At 40.1% G+C, this 17,173-nt stretch overlaps 1 protein-coding gene across 3 annotated transcripts in view; it reads right to left on the reverse strand.

Annotated features, from left to right (window-relative positions):
* The window catches only part of LOC119653794 (putative fatty acyl-CoA reductase CG5065), a 155,854-nt gene that overhangs the window by 83,472 nt on the left and 55,209 nt on the right, over positions 1-17,173 (reverse strand). Inside the window, exon 1 of one of the 3 annotated variants that reach the window (XM_038058801.1) lies at positions 12,992-13,691. The exons of 1 other annotated variant lie outside the window; for it this stretch is intronic. The gene's annotated coding sequence lies outside the window, so the exon portion shown is untranslated. Of the gene's footprint in view, positions 1-12,977; positions 13,692-17,173 lie in introns of those variants that run through there. One more of the 3 variants, XM_038058803.1, reaches the window with a different exon arrangement.

A 17,173-nucleotide genomic window follows, 5' to 3' on the forward strand; every position in this document is an offset into this window, starting at 1 on the left:
AAAAAAAGTTTAACATGGCACCAAAAATTTAGCTTTTAATAGTTTGCGGACTTTAGTTAAGTGCGCACGTTAATATGCCGTTTACTTTTTTTTAAGATGATCGCAGCGCCCTCTAGCGTGGCAGCAGAAAACACGTCTTTTGGAGATGGGTGCACAAATTGCTCTGTATCAGTAAATCAATGGTACTTGTACTTTTATCCAGTTCTTCACAAAAAATTACTAAAAAAAGCCAAAAAACGGCCTTCACGCGGGATAACCCCTTAAATCTAATGGCTATTGTGAGCTCTCGAAATACCTATCATTTGGGTAGAGCGGCTGCGAAATCCAAGGCTTCTCGCTATGCGGAACAATCTGACGATAATTGTGTTGATTATCGGCACAGCAGCAGCTTCATACATCACCTCATTAGTTACATAATGCTCATAGTTTGACGAAGCAGTCCTATTAAGCCCGGTGTAAGCACGTAGACATTTCCTTTCCAAGATCCTTATTTTCTTCATTTGGCAAGCACTCAAATTAAATCAGATAGAACACCCGTATGTGAGTACCGGTCTAATCGAAGTAAGATAGCAAATAATCTTAACCTTTCGGCTAAGATGTGGAGCATAAAAGAGCCTTCGAAGAGAAATCAACGCCTTGCGAGCGCTTTCTACCGCGACTTTAACATGGTGGTTAAATTGAAGACTTTCGCCGGGACGCACACCTAGGTATCTAACGCATTTCTTATGAGAATTGCGCTCAGAACTATCCTCGTTCGCGATAATGTGGAAATCCCTCCAATTCTTTTTAAAGTTCCTACTGGCGTACGCCAAGGAATTTCGAAACAGAATCGTTTCACACTTTTGGGCATTGATTTTCATCCGCCAGCCGTTCGTGAAGAACTTAATATCATTGAGTGTCCTCTGAAGTTCAACTTGTACCTCAGTTACCTTCTTGTGTGCCGTGTAGGCTACCAGATCGTCAGCAAAGGTAACCAACGACTTTTTACGAGTTTATTAAACTCGAGCAAGTTGAGTATTTCGCCGGAAAATACTGCGAAATAGTGAGATAGTGATGACAAAGGACTTGGCATACGGCTTACTACGCATCATCGCTACGAGGTGGCTGGGAAACTCGTTCTTCAAGAATCTGAAAATCAGCTCATCCAACCAGACGGTATCAACGGCCTTCTCCATGTCTATAACGAAAGCACCTACGCACTCACCATTGTTAATCCGTCAGCAAATATCAGACGTTACTTCGTTATTGCATGTATTGTCGAATGTCCAGATCGAAATCCGAATTGCGCTTTCAACAATAATTCCTTCCTCTTGATATGCCCGTCCAAGGCTTTCAATACCAAAACCTCAAACACCTTGCTGATGTTAGGCAGTAAACTGATTGGACGGTAGTTCTCAGGACTGGATGAATCCTTCCCTCTCTTTAAAATCGGAAACACTCGGACTTTCTTCCATTGTCCTGGAAAGAAGGAACCGTTCAATAAATTAATGAACAAGATGCAATAATTACGAATGACAATGTCTGGCAAATGCCGGAGGACCACGTTGGGAATGCCATCCATACCGGATGAGCTCTTATTGTTTACCCTTCTAAATATGGATGTTGATGCAGGAGTATCCGCGCCGGAAACCAGTCTACTCTCTATCGATCAAATTTTCGAAGTTTTCCTTGATGCATTTCGGGATTATTTTAGCTATTATCTTTGCAAAGGCAGGGAGCACGGAGATACACACTGGTGCTTCTCTTTTGACGGTTGTTGGGGGTTCGGGATTTCGCACGATACAGTAGTCTTCAATCCCTTTCGTTCATCAATCCGCAATCAAGAATCTACTGTCGCTGGGTGATCAGCCAGTTCTTCTGACGCCCAGGGTAGCACGCGGAAAAAAGGCTTTTTTGATGGCGGCGAAATGATTATCGATATTCACTTAGCTACTTAGTGTGGCTTCCGTCCGATTAAAAAAATAGCCTTTCACTCACCATCAGATGGTGATCCCTTCCAAGGCTGTGTCAGTAACTTTCTAGTTACGTACATTCAGAAGGTAACTCCTTTATCTACTTGTGATTGCAAACTGGTTAATCTGATTGCTCGTACGATGTCGGTTGGTTGAAATTCAACTAAAATTAGCTTGCCATACCATGCTCGAATAATATGCTACCAATCACGAGTCGCTGAAAGTTACATAAGTCCCCCATAATCGCTGCGGTTGCTAAGACCGTGCATCCTCATCACATGTCGGAACAAAGTGTCGTCACACATTACCATCGCAAGGAAGCCTTTCCTGAATTGTGTGTAATTGCTCATGGAAAGCATTTTTTCCATTATAACGAAAACTCCGTTGGTATATAGCACTGCATAATTGTGATGCTCCTTAAACTGCAGTCAGAATCCCGCCCCTTGGTGAAGAAAGTTCGCTCAAGGATCCCAGGTCAAGAAAACACGTCTTGCAATAGCCATGAGTAAATATTCTACATATGAATGTTAAGCCATGTACTTGCATAGACTGGTACCGTTGTTGCTTGTCACAGCGGGGCTCTGATTGTGGTCCCAAAATCAATCCGTGTCTTAAGAAGACCGTAGGATTAAGTCTCCACGACAGGTACCTACGTTAAAACCCCAAGGACTTAACTGTCTCGAATGATAAAATGGCACGGCTTCAGAGGTTCTCACTGTACATTAACATATCTTTAATCGATATGGAATGTTACCTGGGAGGTCTTAATTAGTATATACTCAAATATATCCCACCTGGATATCTGTTCAAGTAAAGTTAATAATAGCAATATTGGTATATTACTACTTTTCAGATTTTCCTTTTTCTTCAGTTAGCTTTGTCGTTTTTTCGGGTTATTTTGTAGTGGAAAAACGGCAAAATTTTATTTTCTACACGAAATAAAGAGTTTTTACTGCTCATATACCGGTATTTCGAGGACCAGTTGTCCTCTTCCTCAGTGAGTTTTTGTCTTTTTGACAACAACAACATAAACCATAATAAAGGGGCAGGACAAGTTTGGTGCAGATACACGATAGAATGTATTTTTGCTAGGTATAAATTACTGTAAAGCCACTTTGGAGCCTTTTTCAATTAAGTAAAAAACAAATTTAAATAAAAAATCATTCAATCATCAAAGCTGTGTGTTGTTGGGAATGGTACTAAGTAGTTACCATGAGAGACATTTAGATTTACTTTAAGATTTAGTTCTATAAATTAGAAAGTCGAAACTATCACTGAATATGCACATACATTTCATTAAAAATAATTGGTAAAAGTTGTGATCTGCTAAAATGACCGCAAGGAAAAATTGATAGTAATCCGATGATTGAAGTTAAGCTTTGCTGGAAGTGGTTAGTATTTAGAAGGGTTCCTACATCGGTATATTTTAATTTAAATTGTTCAGTTTTGTATTATATGTCCCCTGTCCACTCATTTGTGGAATGTAGGTCATTCAAAGAGTATATTTTCGTGTTGGGAATTTTGCCTACTTGATTTTTAATGAGACTGTTTTTTAACGAGGCGAAGTTCTCCAATAGTTAGTTGTTAAAAAGATCAGAGATCAGTTACTCAAGATGGATAAATTGATAATAATAGAATATAGTGTTTTATATTTTCTTCTGCCTATTTTAATTGTAAACTGACTGAATGAACGTTCTTTAATTAATGCTTAACTTTCGCTACGAAAGAAGACTTTGATGCAAGTGGACTTTAAAACCATCACGGATACAAAGTCAGAATTAAAATAATACAATAAGAATATCAATCATTAATAGTGCAACACTTTCTTGCTATTTTAAGAAACGAATTAGGCTTTAGTGGAAATTAAATGCAAAATAAGAAAACATCCTAAACTATCAGATAAGTGTTGTAAACTTAAATATACAAACATACAATTACTACTATTTTCTCTGCAATATTTGATTTTCGTCTAAGTCGGTAAATAAATATTTGCAGAATAAATATTTTACGATAATTAAGATGCTGCGTTTTACTGTTTCCATGCTGTCTACTTTCTATAATCACCCTAGCACCAAAAAAATTGAGGTTCTGTTTTAACCCAGAAGCGTGCGGCTGTTTTTTACAGTTGGATGCCTGTTCTTCGTGAATGGGATCAACGTTCAGATTTTTATTACTTTTACATAAGATCAGAAAAGATTCTATTCCAAAAATATCTCGTTAAGATTCACGCCGAGGGAAATCCAACTGGAATCCGTTCATGTATCTATGCCAGGCAACGTTCATAAATTAAACTGTGGAGCATTTTCAGTGTATCTGGTCACAATGGGTCTGACTCCATGAGTTTTAATTTGATGTAATTTTAGATCATAATTTTTTCAAAGCTTTTTTTTTTCATTGTAGTTATTCACCTGCTTATGCAATGCAGATACTCTTGTTTAAATTACTGGACGAGCAAAGTTAAACAATTCTGGGAATTCTACTTTTAGATAAGTGTCTGGAGTGCTGTTTCAGGGAAGGGAAATTAGGATAACTGGTAACATGTACTGTGAAGCGGAGGAGCAGATCTACATACTACAGATCATACTATCTGTTAATTTAGCAGGCGCGCTATCTATCCACTATGCTGAAGGTAGTTCAAGAGATTATGTGACCGTTTTAATTGCAGTTAAAGAGTTGAGTAATTAATTGAATTTCTTCTGCGTTACCGAGTTCAAAACGGCACGAGCGTAAACGTTCCAGATATGTGATACATTGTCTTTGTGAAAACACGTTTTTCAATTAACTCTATGTATCATCTGTGTCTGCAGCGTGGACTGTGCGTTAGTAGGAAAATCTGATGTCATGACAGGTTTGTTGCTTTCAGGTTTGGTGTATCGCGACATCATTGTTGGCGATGTTGAGCAATTAACGGATGCTCGCTGAAGCATTTCGCGATATTCCAGAACCGCGGATAAGCAGAGCAAACTGGCTCCAGCTTCCGAGTAAACTGGCTACGATTTTCCACACCTGAAACAAGTCACGAGAACTTCTAAATTAACGGTTTTCACTTATATGCAGAACCCGAGCATTTTCTAGAAGATGAAAATAAAATACGAGATGTTAGTGATACCACGGACCATGAAAGTGCCGGGCATTGAACGCGTTAGAAGCAAGATGGAAATAGGCTATAAAGCATGAATATAGAGCAATAACTAGAGCACAAAAATAGACCTTCCTTAGGAGCAGCGCGGAACGGAGTGCAAACAACGAGCAGCCAACAAACGATCTCGTTTGGAAAACCAGAAAATACAGAATTAAGTGGAAACTTAGCGTTCGGACGAATGTAAATTCGAGAACGTTTGTAATTTAATCATTGCGATTAGCGCAAAAAGCGAAATGCTAAGTGAAGTTGGAGCCACAATGCGTGGAGATTAACGGTACGCTTAATGTATCCAATCGTAAACATTAAAGGCCCCAATTGCTGGGAATGTACGGAATCTATGGTTACTCATCGTCATCATCGGCGGTGTCGGTGTGAATCTACAGATAAACTGAACGCGTCAGACGTACCAATGTTGAGCTCACTTGCAGTGAACAATGGTGCGTTGCGTTTTCACTTGGACCCCGGCAGCTATTCTACCGTCTGGGTCTGCTTTCGCGTTACTATTTATGTTACTTGATGAAGTTTGTGATGGACATCTTTTAACGCTTAGGCGTCCACTAGGGGTCACAAAATTTCCAGTGGCCTGATCTGCACAGGCAAGAGACACACCTAGCAAATTTGCCTGATTGGCGTGCAACCCAATGTGGGCTAGCGCGCCAAATATCTGAAAGATACCATGCATAAACTATGCTATTTTCAATTAGTTTGAAGTTTTCAAAATTCGATTTACTTGCTGTTGAAAATTTTCGTGACTAGGCGTACCTCCATGAATGAATTTCTGAGTAATTAGCACTAACCAGCTTTCGCTAACAATCAGCTAACATCACTTTTGAACCCATCTACATAAGGTGTTGCTGATAGATACAAATTCCAAAAATTATTTGTTATAAGCAATGGTGTTGCAGATACACGTTGTTTATGAACATTAATCGAAAGTTTTTATCTTTTTTGCTCCAATGCGTTTTATCCTTCAAGTATAATAATGCTTAGGTACACTCATATGTAATAATGCAGCGGCTTTATCTATGTATACTATCTTGATAAATTAAGATGGATGAAGGTCGAAGGACAACTGAAGATATCCACTAGACAATATTCAAATTGGTTCGCTTCGAATAATATCCTCGAGGAGGGAGGAGGGAAAATCAGGTGCAGATTCAACAAAACAAAAAGAAATATTTTCGGACAACCGAGAAAATACTGGTGGTCAAAGGGTAGTATAGGTCCCAGGGCGAAACGTGGATTGGTACCCACGATGGAGCATACAACCTGGGAAACGTTAGCTGAACCAACACCAACAGCTCTACTACCAAACCCTATCTCCACCTCCACGTGGTGACCGCTGGGAGCTCTTTCTTAACGAAAAACTGCAGACGGAGAAGGATGAAGGCGAGTCTCCCGCGCCTAAAAACGGGACAAATTGTACCAACTGGTCCTCCAGGTTGGGGGTTGGGTAGGACTGACAACCGTACACGGAAAACAAGTTGTTACGAAGCCACAATAGGAGCCTCGGGCTGAACGGATAATACAACGACGAACTCGGCAACGACAAAGGAATAACGATTTCCACATTTTCTCATGGAATGTGCGCTCCCTGTACAGAGATGAAGCTGCTGAGCAGCTAGCCGATACCCTGTCCCAATATATGCGTTGGACAGGGACCGGTTTCGTGGAGAAGAGTCGCTACACCATATATTATAGTGGCCATCCAGTAAACCATGTGCTCGGAGTAGCCAAAAAATGAAACCTGCTGTTATCGGCTTTGAAAACATAAGCGAACGGCTATGCACTCTGCATGCGAGGCAAATTTAGAAATATAAGCTTCATTAACGTTTACGCCCCTACAGAGGAGACTGCAGAGTCGGAGAAGGATACCTGTCCCAGATATGATATCAAAATCATACTTGGAGATTTTAACAGCCAAGTAGGGCTGACCGTGGCTCATGTGCGAGACCAGATGAAAGCAGCAGGATCACTCTCAAGACCATTCGACATCAACAACTGTCTACGACATCAATGAAGGCAAGACAAAGCATATGGTGGCAACGTCAGCACCAAAAACCAATCAACCAGCAACATCAAACCGCACTAGTCCAACGGGAAGAATAAAGATAGGAGAATACAAATTTGAGATCGTGGATAATTTCTCCTATCTAGGGTCGAAAATCACAATCGATAATAGCTACGACGATGAAATCAGCGCACGATTGTTGGCAGCCAAGAGAGTCTATTTCAGCTTACAAAAACTGTTCTGCTCGGAACACCATAGGCTCAAAGCTCTAATTGTACAAGACAATGATCTTGCCAGTCCTCATGTATTCCTCTTAGACTTGGGTTCTTAGTAAAAGGAATTGCGAACTCTTGGCCGCGTTCGAGAGAAGAATCCTCCGAAGAATTTTTGGCCCCTTACATGAGGATGGACGATTCCGTAGTCTACATAACGACGAAATCTATGAGCGATACCATGACCGTCAAGTTGTGTATAAAATCTGGTTCAATAGATTACGGTGGGCGTGTCACTTAATCCGTATGAGTGAGGATGATCCAGCCCGGAAAGTCTATAAGGGCAATATCTATGGTAGAAAAAGAAGATGAGGCAGACCCTACCTAAGATGGAGCGATGGCGTAGGTCAGGACGCCAGACAGCTGTTAGGGATATCGAATTGGTGGACCTCGGCGCAAAACCGGGATGTCTGGAGTTCTTTATTAAGGCAGGCCTAAACCGGATACCGGTTGATGATGATGAGAAAATACTAGACCCAGGAGGAATCCCATCTTATATTAATAATAGGGAATGGAATGATTGCGAGATAACCGATACCGGTAGGAAAATGCCGAAAGCGGTGGCCATATTCTGTAGACGGCGATTGCGCATCACTCCTCGGATTTCGACATTGGAGGAGACGATCGATGGATCAAGATAATTCGAGGAAAGAAGGCCAAGACCCGACATGAGCTGAAAAGCTTCGACGCCGACGACGATGACATCATTGAAATCGTACTTTTCATTTAGTTATTTAACTTAGCAACTACCTGGAATGCAAGGTATAACTTTGGAGCTAACCTAACTTATTACTAAAGGTATAAATGGAAAGAAATGTTAATATCTTATTTTGGGGGAGGGTCGAAAAAAACTCCACTCATTGATATTTTAATAAAATCTTTGGGTAGAAGAAAAAGTGGTGTTAGGGACAGGGCGCGGGATGGGTTACATGCAGGCTGGAGTTGAAAATTAGAAGCAAAAAGTTGATGCTCAGGATCGTAGAGGTGGTTTTGGGATTGTAGGGATGAGAGAAATTACTGGATCACATGGGTACGAAGAAGGTTCTCTTCGTTGTCTTTAATCTGCATAATCTGGGTGATAATCGGGCAGGTATGTGTGTGGCATTTGGCAATATTATTTGGATGGAAATAGATAGACTTTCTTCGTTCTTGTAGATATTAGACCATTGGTGGTGGATCTACCATTGCCTCCAACGGAGCCTTTTTATCTGAGACGGGGAACGATGAAGACGAAGAAGAAAATGAGGGGAGGTCTGATCAGGTGCTTGCAACATAATAGCTCTATTTTCTGGAGCGCTGGTGCGCTGTATTTTAGGTTGGGTACAGGGATTTACAGGCACCGTTTGCACGGTTGAGTGCCCACGAAATATGGGGGAATGACGGGAGTTCATTGTCACCTCTAGATAGGTGACTTCATTCACAATGGGAGCAGACGTATCTCGGGTTTTGAGTTAAAAGGACGGGGGGTTCCGCCTCATTTTCGGCGTTATCCTCATATTGCTACGGAACCCGATTGTTTCAGATTTTGTAAATTTTCAAAGCTAAAGCTTGTATAAATAGAAATTCAGAGGAGTTTGCTTCAGGGAAATTTTTTTGGTGGAAGGGTAGGGGATCAGGTCATCCACGTATTCGTAGAATTTTAATACGGTGAACAGAGAAAATAGAATAGTTAAAAGCACTCCAAGCTTCCTGGTGGACATATGTATAGGGATGAAAGGTATTATTGAATGCTGTTTTGGGATTTCCGCCCATCGTTGCAGATGTGTGGAAGGAAATTATTCAGAAAGCTTAAAAACGAGTCCGTATTGCCATACATTTAGCTGATATTTAGCTGATAAGCTATGGTTGGAGTCTTCCAGTTGATACCGAGGAAAGTGTCTATTTTAGGCACAAGAAGCGTGTGCTCTACCGAGCATTTAGGTAATGATAAACTGGTGTGAAATTGGAGTCACAGTCCCCATCGATAGTAGAATTAATTGTTCACTTGATGATTTAAGATGTTCGCTTTTTCTTGCTGGGAGATGTTTTGAGGAAGTATCGCGGCATATTGGGTTTCTTCGCTTAGGCGGGGACAAGTTTCTCTGACTTCCCTGAACGTAGCAGGGTTCAAATCTTTGTTGGAGGCGCGTTTGTGAAGGAAGTCGGAGGGTAAAAATTCGTTGATATATCAATATGTTCCATATTCCTTGAATGAGGTAGAAAGACTACGGGGGATACCTATTTCTCAATAGTCTCCGCCAGACGGTGTTTTCTTATTTAATATCAGGGAGTATATCATCAGGGAGTAAAATAAGATTATGGTATTATTTACGAAAAGGAGAAAACGGGATGGACTTTACCTCCCGGTGATGAGGTAGATAACCCTTCAACTCTCCGAAGAAGTAAATTATCTGAGAGTCACTCTAATAAACGGCTTATTTGGAAAAAAACATGTAGAGGTAAAGTTGAAACGAGCTCTCACAACCTATAGGCTGTCCAGCAGGACCTCTGCCTCGACTTGGGGACTCAGGCCTCATGTGGTAATGCATACGTTGCCATCATTAGGTCGATGTTCGCTTATGCATGCGCAGTGTAAGGGGTTAAGGTGAGAAATAAAATATTCTTCGTAAACTAGCCGTACTGCAAACAACTGTGTGCCTAGATATTAATGGTGCCATGAGCACGACATCTGGCGCAGCTCTAAATGCATTACTAATTTTGCAGTCTCTGGATATATTTATTCATAGCACTGTAATGAGATCAGCTCATAGCCTAATTCGATTAGATTTATAAGGAAACAACGGGCGACGGGGGGGGGGGGGGGGATAGCGCATTGGAAAAGTTGCTGGCAGAACTGAATCCAGTTCTTACAGTGCCTTCTGATTCTCGGGTCCCCTTACATCTATTTGGTAGAAAATATGAATCTCCTGAAAGGTAGAGAGAACTGGGAAGTCCCAGAGGAATGCGTGGCGGAATGTACGGAAGCCTTCTATACCGATAGCTCAAAAACAGAACACGATTCTGGAGCCAAACCTACCTCTCGAATAAAAACGAGAAGTGGGCTTTTCTTTTGGACAATGTGCAAACGGAGCATTTTCTATATGAATGGCGCACCTATGGACGCATCAGACGGGTAGCATGACATCCACTAACGGAAATCCTTCGTTGTATTAACGAATCCGAGATAGTCCATTAGACGGGGGAGTTGAGAAAAATGGGCCACCATGGTCTAAATGTTTAGAGGCTATAGCTTCTCGCCCGCCACAAACGCATACACATACATATCCTTAGTTGCTTATTTACCAGGCAAGGCATGTGCAATGCGTGTTGGGCCAAAGTTATAGTGATTAACAGTCCTATATCAGAACACAAATCATGTATTTTGGATAGTTGTGCTTGAGAACTTGCTTTCAAAATTTAGCATGCCCAGCGCTACAGTTAATCAGAGACATATATGTATTTACATATAAGACTATATTCGCAGTCGAAGAAATGAAATTGATTAGAGGTCAAATATTTCCACTGCAGTCGTACCCACCCAGCCTTAAAAATGGAAGAACAGAAAAAGGTAATAATTTTTCATGCAAGGTTAGGATGGCTTGATGAAGTTTTCACTAGCATAAATATACAAAATATATAACTGCCATTACAAATTGTCCTCCAGTTACTTCTACAGTTTGTACACTCTCCATCAATTTTTGTAAAAGCTATGCATGAGAATCATATTCTTGGTGGATTCACTATCTCTCACATGGGCAAAATGTCTTGAGTTTGGCCGCAAATTTTGGTTTACATGATAAACAACATGACGTTGAAGAAAGCGCATGGGGAAAAAGCATTGCATCGAAGAGTCAACAATGTTCGGTATTCGATTGATCGATGTTGTATTAAAAACTTAAAATTTCAGAATTTGTCAAATAGGTCTGAGAAAACTAAGTGTTTTATAAGTCTTATCAGAGAGGTTTAATGATATTTTATACTCTTCCGGTATGGAATAAATAATGTCTAGTATACGTATATGCAGATGAGACTGTTGTATTTGCTATGGGTGTAGGTTACTTTATTTCTACTGATATTACCATAAATCTGGCCGCTTACTACTCATAATGAAACCAAATTACTTATGATTTACTTAAATCTTGAGAGAGAGAGAAAGTTTATAAATACGAAGCAGAGAGCTTAAGAAACGTAGTTAATATACAATTTAGGTATTTTAATCCGTGTGGGCACTGAATTCCAAAAGCGATCTATCTTATCTCCCCCTTTCTCTTTGACAATGTTTTCGAGGTTGCAGTTGTATTGCTCGACAACTAGCACTTTAATCTGCATCCCTTTATTTATTTTCGAATTACCAAATCTGTTTTACACTCATCTAGAAAAATTTAAAAAAAATATTTGGTACCCCATCTAAGTATAAATCCTTCTCAACAAGGCTTAACCCCCTTTATCTAATAAGGCCTGGACGACCAGTATTTGATAGCAGCTAATTAAAGTTTCTTCATTCATTATTTATGTAATTTCATATGATGTGTGTGTGTAATTTGTAATCATAACTATGATTAATAAGTGAATTTACTTGAGTGGGTTCTAGAGTGAATGTTTAGTAGTTTCTAGCGGAAATACTAATGTCTAATATATAAATGGACATGCCAAAGTCAGAGAATTTACTTTAATGTGACATTAGTTTTGTATGTTGTCTTAGGGTTCAGTCGATACGCAAGAAGAGAACTATTTTGAAATACCATAGCTACTACTACTTTTGTGTATAATTTGAAAACTTTTTTCTACTTTTTGATACTTCTAGGGTCTTCTAATAAATTCGGAAGGTATAATCATATGCTATCATAATATTAACTTTATTCGTTTGGGTAGTTTCTAAGAATAACTTCCGTCTTTGAGTCTATACTTTCTAACCACTTACTCCTCTCCACTTACAAGCAACGCTAAAATTGCAACCAGTTCCATAAAGCACTAACTGTGAACTCAGATTTGATGCCCAGAAGGCTATATTCACGAAAAGCTAATTTTGAGCCCTCCGTTGCATGGACAACTGTGCTTATAAGTATTCACAGTTCTGACGTCCCACCAAATCCTGCCTCAATAGTTACAAACAGATTTTTCTTGCCACAGACAGACAGTAAAGATACAAATTTTAAAAAGATTTTATTTTACATTTCTTTCCAGTAGGTTTGACAAACTATTGCCCTTTTTTAAGGAATACCTCGTTGAAAACTTGGGTAACTCAAATTCATCTTTTATGCATCATATGCAATAGCAACAGATAAGGACTTCAAACATAGAAGTTTACGCAAAATTGTTTCTAAAACTTGAAGATTGGCTTCAAGATACCATCAAGCTGACGCAGACATGAATTTTTATTTTCATTTCTGAATGAGTGGAGGAAACGAAGCAAAACTTTCTCAAGAATAATTTAGTTGGGATTATTTGCAGAATGTGGCGCTAAGTGTGGATCTACACAACTGGTTGTGTCACACGGCAACCAATGCATTAAGACGGTCAACACGGCAATCTGTAATCAGGTCGACAACGACGTCCAATGAACTTGGATCCACCTGATTTTGTATCCACCTCAAAAACCTGTTAGAAATATATGAATGTACCTCATATGTTATACCTCAGCAATGTTTGTGGCACGATCCAAATCCGTTGCAAGCTCCCAGTTGCATCTAATTGAGATCAAGTATCGGCGATATCTGTCGCGGTAGATGAGGTGCACAATTTCAGATATCTATCGATTTTCGATGGATCATTACTTAGCACTTTCACTGGGTAAATAGCTTGGATTACCTGGGCAATGTTCGTGTGGGATGCAGGTAGCACGCACACAGATGATCGCGTTGACCGACACCAGGCGTGTTCCACTTACTTTTATTTATCTATTTTTCTTATTCTTATTTCACTCTTGCACATTCCTACTCGGGGAAAAATGACTGATCAGCTGCCGGTTGCGGAAGATCACTTAGGCGGGCAAGCAGGCGGTAATGGGCCCGGTCTTGCGCGTTTGGCCAAGAAGTAGGACGCTAAAATAAAACGGAACGAACGATGACGACACCGGATTCTTAGCGAGACCCGCGCATGAGTAGGCGACGATGCGAGAAGACTTAGCGCATCTGAAAAGTCGAGTCGATCGAAGTTGGAGAAAGGCCTCGTTTGGACCTGCGAAGGTCCGTACTTTCTCCTAAGAAGGGACTTGGCTCGGAACGGTATCAGAAAGTCGACACATGAGACCTTTGGCGGCAGTCGCGATGGAGTATCTTTCACCGAAAATCTGTGATCGCGATCTGTATCTTCTGACGAACAGATTTCTAGCCGGTCTTAGCGAAACTGACGCGATCACTGCAGAGCTGAATGGTTTTATGTTCAATGTTGCTTCATGCAAACAGATGAAAGTTGAACGGGTTAGTTGCCCATTCAACTAGAGAAGGTGGAGACTTGGTTGGTTTTTCTGCCTGCATCAGTGGAAATGTGGAAGTTTTCGCGAGCTTTGATCTATGAAAATGCGAGGAGCATCTTTCTTACTAACGAACCTTGAAACGGTGGAGCATTCTTGAAAAATTCTTCGATTTTCAAGGTTGATGAAATATGTTTTATGTAATTTCTGTGATATATTATGTGAACGGGAAAGTTGGTTGTCTGCATCTGTGTAAAGTCTGTAGCCTGTGCTATTTTACAGATGCTGCTTGATTCAGCGCGGTGCAATATTTAATTTGGAAAGATGAGAATGGCTATGTAATACATCATATGTAGATAAAATCGATAAGACGCACAGGAATGCATTTAGATGAAACCTTAACTTACTCAGCGTTTTGATGAAGTTGATCTTGACTATCTGCCTAGGCTTCAGCTAAGATGAACAAGTCGAAATACCGGAAGCTCGCACTTCGGGTATAAAGGTTTTGTGTTCATTTTATGTAAGAAATTTCAAGACACATTTTTCTATCCGTATATAGCTACAAATCCAACATAATCCTTTATATTTTTTCAAAATACGAGACATACGTACATATTACAGCCATAGATATTACGCTCACCCTAAACAAACAAACTGCCTATTTCCGAATACTGTACACATATATGCACGTATATAAATGGATCGTACCCATATTTCCGATTTACTTCTTATATCTATTTGAATTAGGCACTACCCGCAAAGTTCATTAGCACGCATATATTATATACCTACATACACACATGTCTGGTTGACAAATAACTAAAAAACTAAAACAAAATAATTTTCTACGACTCAATTTATAAGAACTCATTTCGTTGTCGTATTGACGAATTGATATGTGATGATGACGTCATGCAGGTTGTAGAGTCCACGAAATTAAAAAAAAATGTAAAGTTTCACCTCCTATAACTAATTGGATTCTTCAAACTTGCCCAAACTGTGCATTATGTTCTTCATTACATGCATACCAAATTTTGTACTTCTGGGATGAACATAAGGGGGGGGGGGGGTGTCGGTAAATTTCCCAAATGTGGAAACATACTATTATTAACTTTATTTGTGCAGGTATCGGAACCGGATATATTTTGAGGCCTAGATTTCGTGGAGATGCACCACTGTGATTTTTTTCAGATTTTTCGGTTGGATAGGTTCTGAGAACGAGACCTGTTACACTTTTTGGGGGTCATATTTTGAGTCCTCACTCCCCTATGTTTCACCCAATATTAAATGTTGAACCAGTTTCGAAAAGTACTACTTGAGACCATTCATGTAATACCCCACATGGCTACATTCTGTGAAAAAAAAATTTGCACCCTCCGTTCAAATATATGGGGAACCCCCCTTAAACGTAACACAAGATGGCGTCACTTACTGCATACTCCCACCAATTTTCGTGACAATCGGTCCAGCCGTTTCCGAATAAATCGAGTGTGACAGACGGACAGACAGACAGAGAAGTTGAAAAAGTGATTACAGCCATTGGAACGGAGCTTAGGCAGGAGGAAGTCATCCGAAAGAATGAACACGAGAGGAACACGAATGTTGACATGAGCGCAGAATAAATTCTCATCCAGCCCCGCGACGTAATACCAAATGGGAGTCTCGCGGGAGGAGTGGGTAAGAGTCCCACATAACCGTGTGGCAGGAGTCTGCGATAGCTTTTGAAGCTTTCCACCTTCCATCGGAAAAAAAAAAGACAGACAGACAGACACCGTCTCGATTCTAATAAGGTTTTGTTTCACACAAAACCTTAAAAATGGGTATTTCGGTCTCAAAATAAAACGATGTGCACTTCTTCTCCCGGCTATCGAAATGGCAACATCAAAAACAATTGGTTAGGTTTTTCAAATTTTCCGTGTACCTCATTTGTCTGAATCTGAACTACCTTAGCGAAGCAGATGCGTACATATTTCCTTGTGAAGCTACAATAAGTGGGGAATTACAGTTCAAGATGTTTCAAGGCGTCAAAAAGCTGCAATGGTGTCAATGGATGCATGAACTGAAAAGTTCGAAACATTTGTGGAACTTGCGAATAGAATTAGGTAGGGTGACAAAAAGCTGGGGGAACAAGTGAAATGTGTTACAGGCTAGACATTTCTCGCGATGAATTTCCGAAACTGTATGATCAACCAGTTGAATTCTTGGCAAACCCGTGTAAAGGCCAAATTTTCAATGCTTTCTCCACAATCTCCTTAAATATGTTAACCAAGTTCTGGTCAGGTGAATTTGAAATCCATCTATTTTAAATCTTCGATTTAATTGCTTTTTAATAAATTAATTTGAAAAATTGAAAATTGACACGAAAAGCATAATAATTCGCTCTAAGAATTAATTATTTCTTAGGTTTTATTCAGCTAATTGAACGCGGTTCAGAGGTTACTGAGCGTATAGCTAGAAAGACTATATTCCTCTGGTATACCAGAGTAGTCTACCGTGGTACTGGGTCTTTATGATTCTATAGGGCAGTCAAGCCATACAAAAAGCACTACTATAACCTAGTAAGGATTTATTAATGTGTTCACCAAACTTTTAAGTATAGTGATCTCAACTGCTGAAAAATGTTGGGCCCCTAGAAAAAACTTAAGATGTTTTTCCAACCAGTCTAGAATAGGCCTTAATAACTGCTTGTCAAGCTCAGCCAAAACTGTCCTGTGTTAGCTCACGGATGTGCTACGCGGTTTTCTGGAAATTAAAGAAATACTATGGGTGCGTTTTTGGGAAACTAAATCCGAATTCAGCACAACAGCCAGACAGTTATATAAACTATGAAAACTAGCGGCATTCCTCACGGTTATTCTAGGGTCGACTACTCTCCATCTTTGCCAACAGATGCAGGCAAGGAGGGCAAGTTTTCAGTGGAGTATCAGTGATGCAGAGATCTACCTAAATCGAAGGATCATTGACATTTTTTTCTAGGCGTTATCCCCTATTACTAATACCAAAGGATAGCGTGACAATGAGGTCTCATTTCGCCAAGAAATATGAAGTACGAGGAAGTATTCGGACAATTTGAGAGAGTGCGGCAGTAAATAACGGTCTAAAATAGCAATTGGTTACCTTGTACACTGACGGGTTAGATGGAAATGTACGCCATGGATAGATGTGCCTCCTTTAATCTCCAGAGACTCTAAAGCAAGCTACTCTGAGCGACAGCCAAGCAGTAATAAAGCCACTTAGGTTCATCCGGGCGATCTCTAAACTGGTGTGGGAATGCTTCTATATACCGAATACGATCGGTTCATACAAAAAGATGCACTCGGATTCGAGGTCATATTGGGTTAAAAGGATATGTGGTGACGGACGAGCTGGTTAGAAAGTAAGCAAGAATGGCACATTACGGACCAA

Source organism: Hermetia illucens, chromosome 4 (assembly GCF_905115235.1).
Source record: "Hermetia illucens chromosome 4, iHerIll2.2.curated.20191125, whole genome shotgun sequence".
NCBI classification, from domain to species: Eukaryota; Metazoa; Arthropoda; class Insecta; order Diptera; family Stratiomyidae; genus Hermetia; species Hermetia illucens.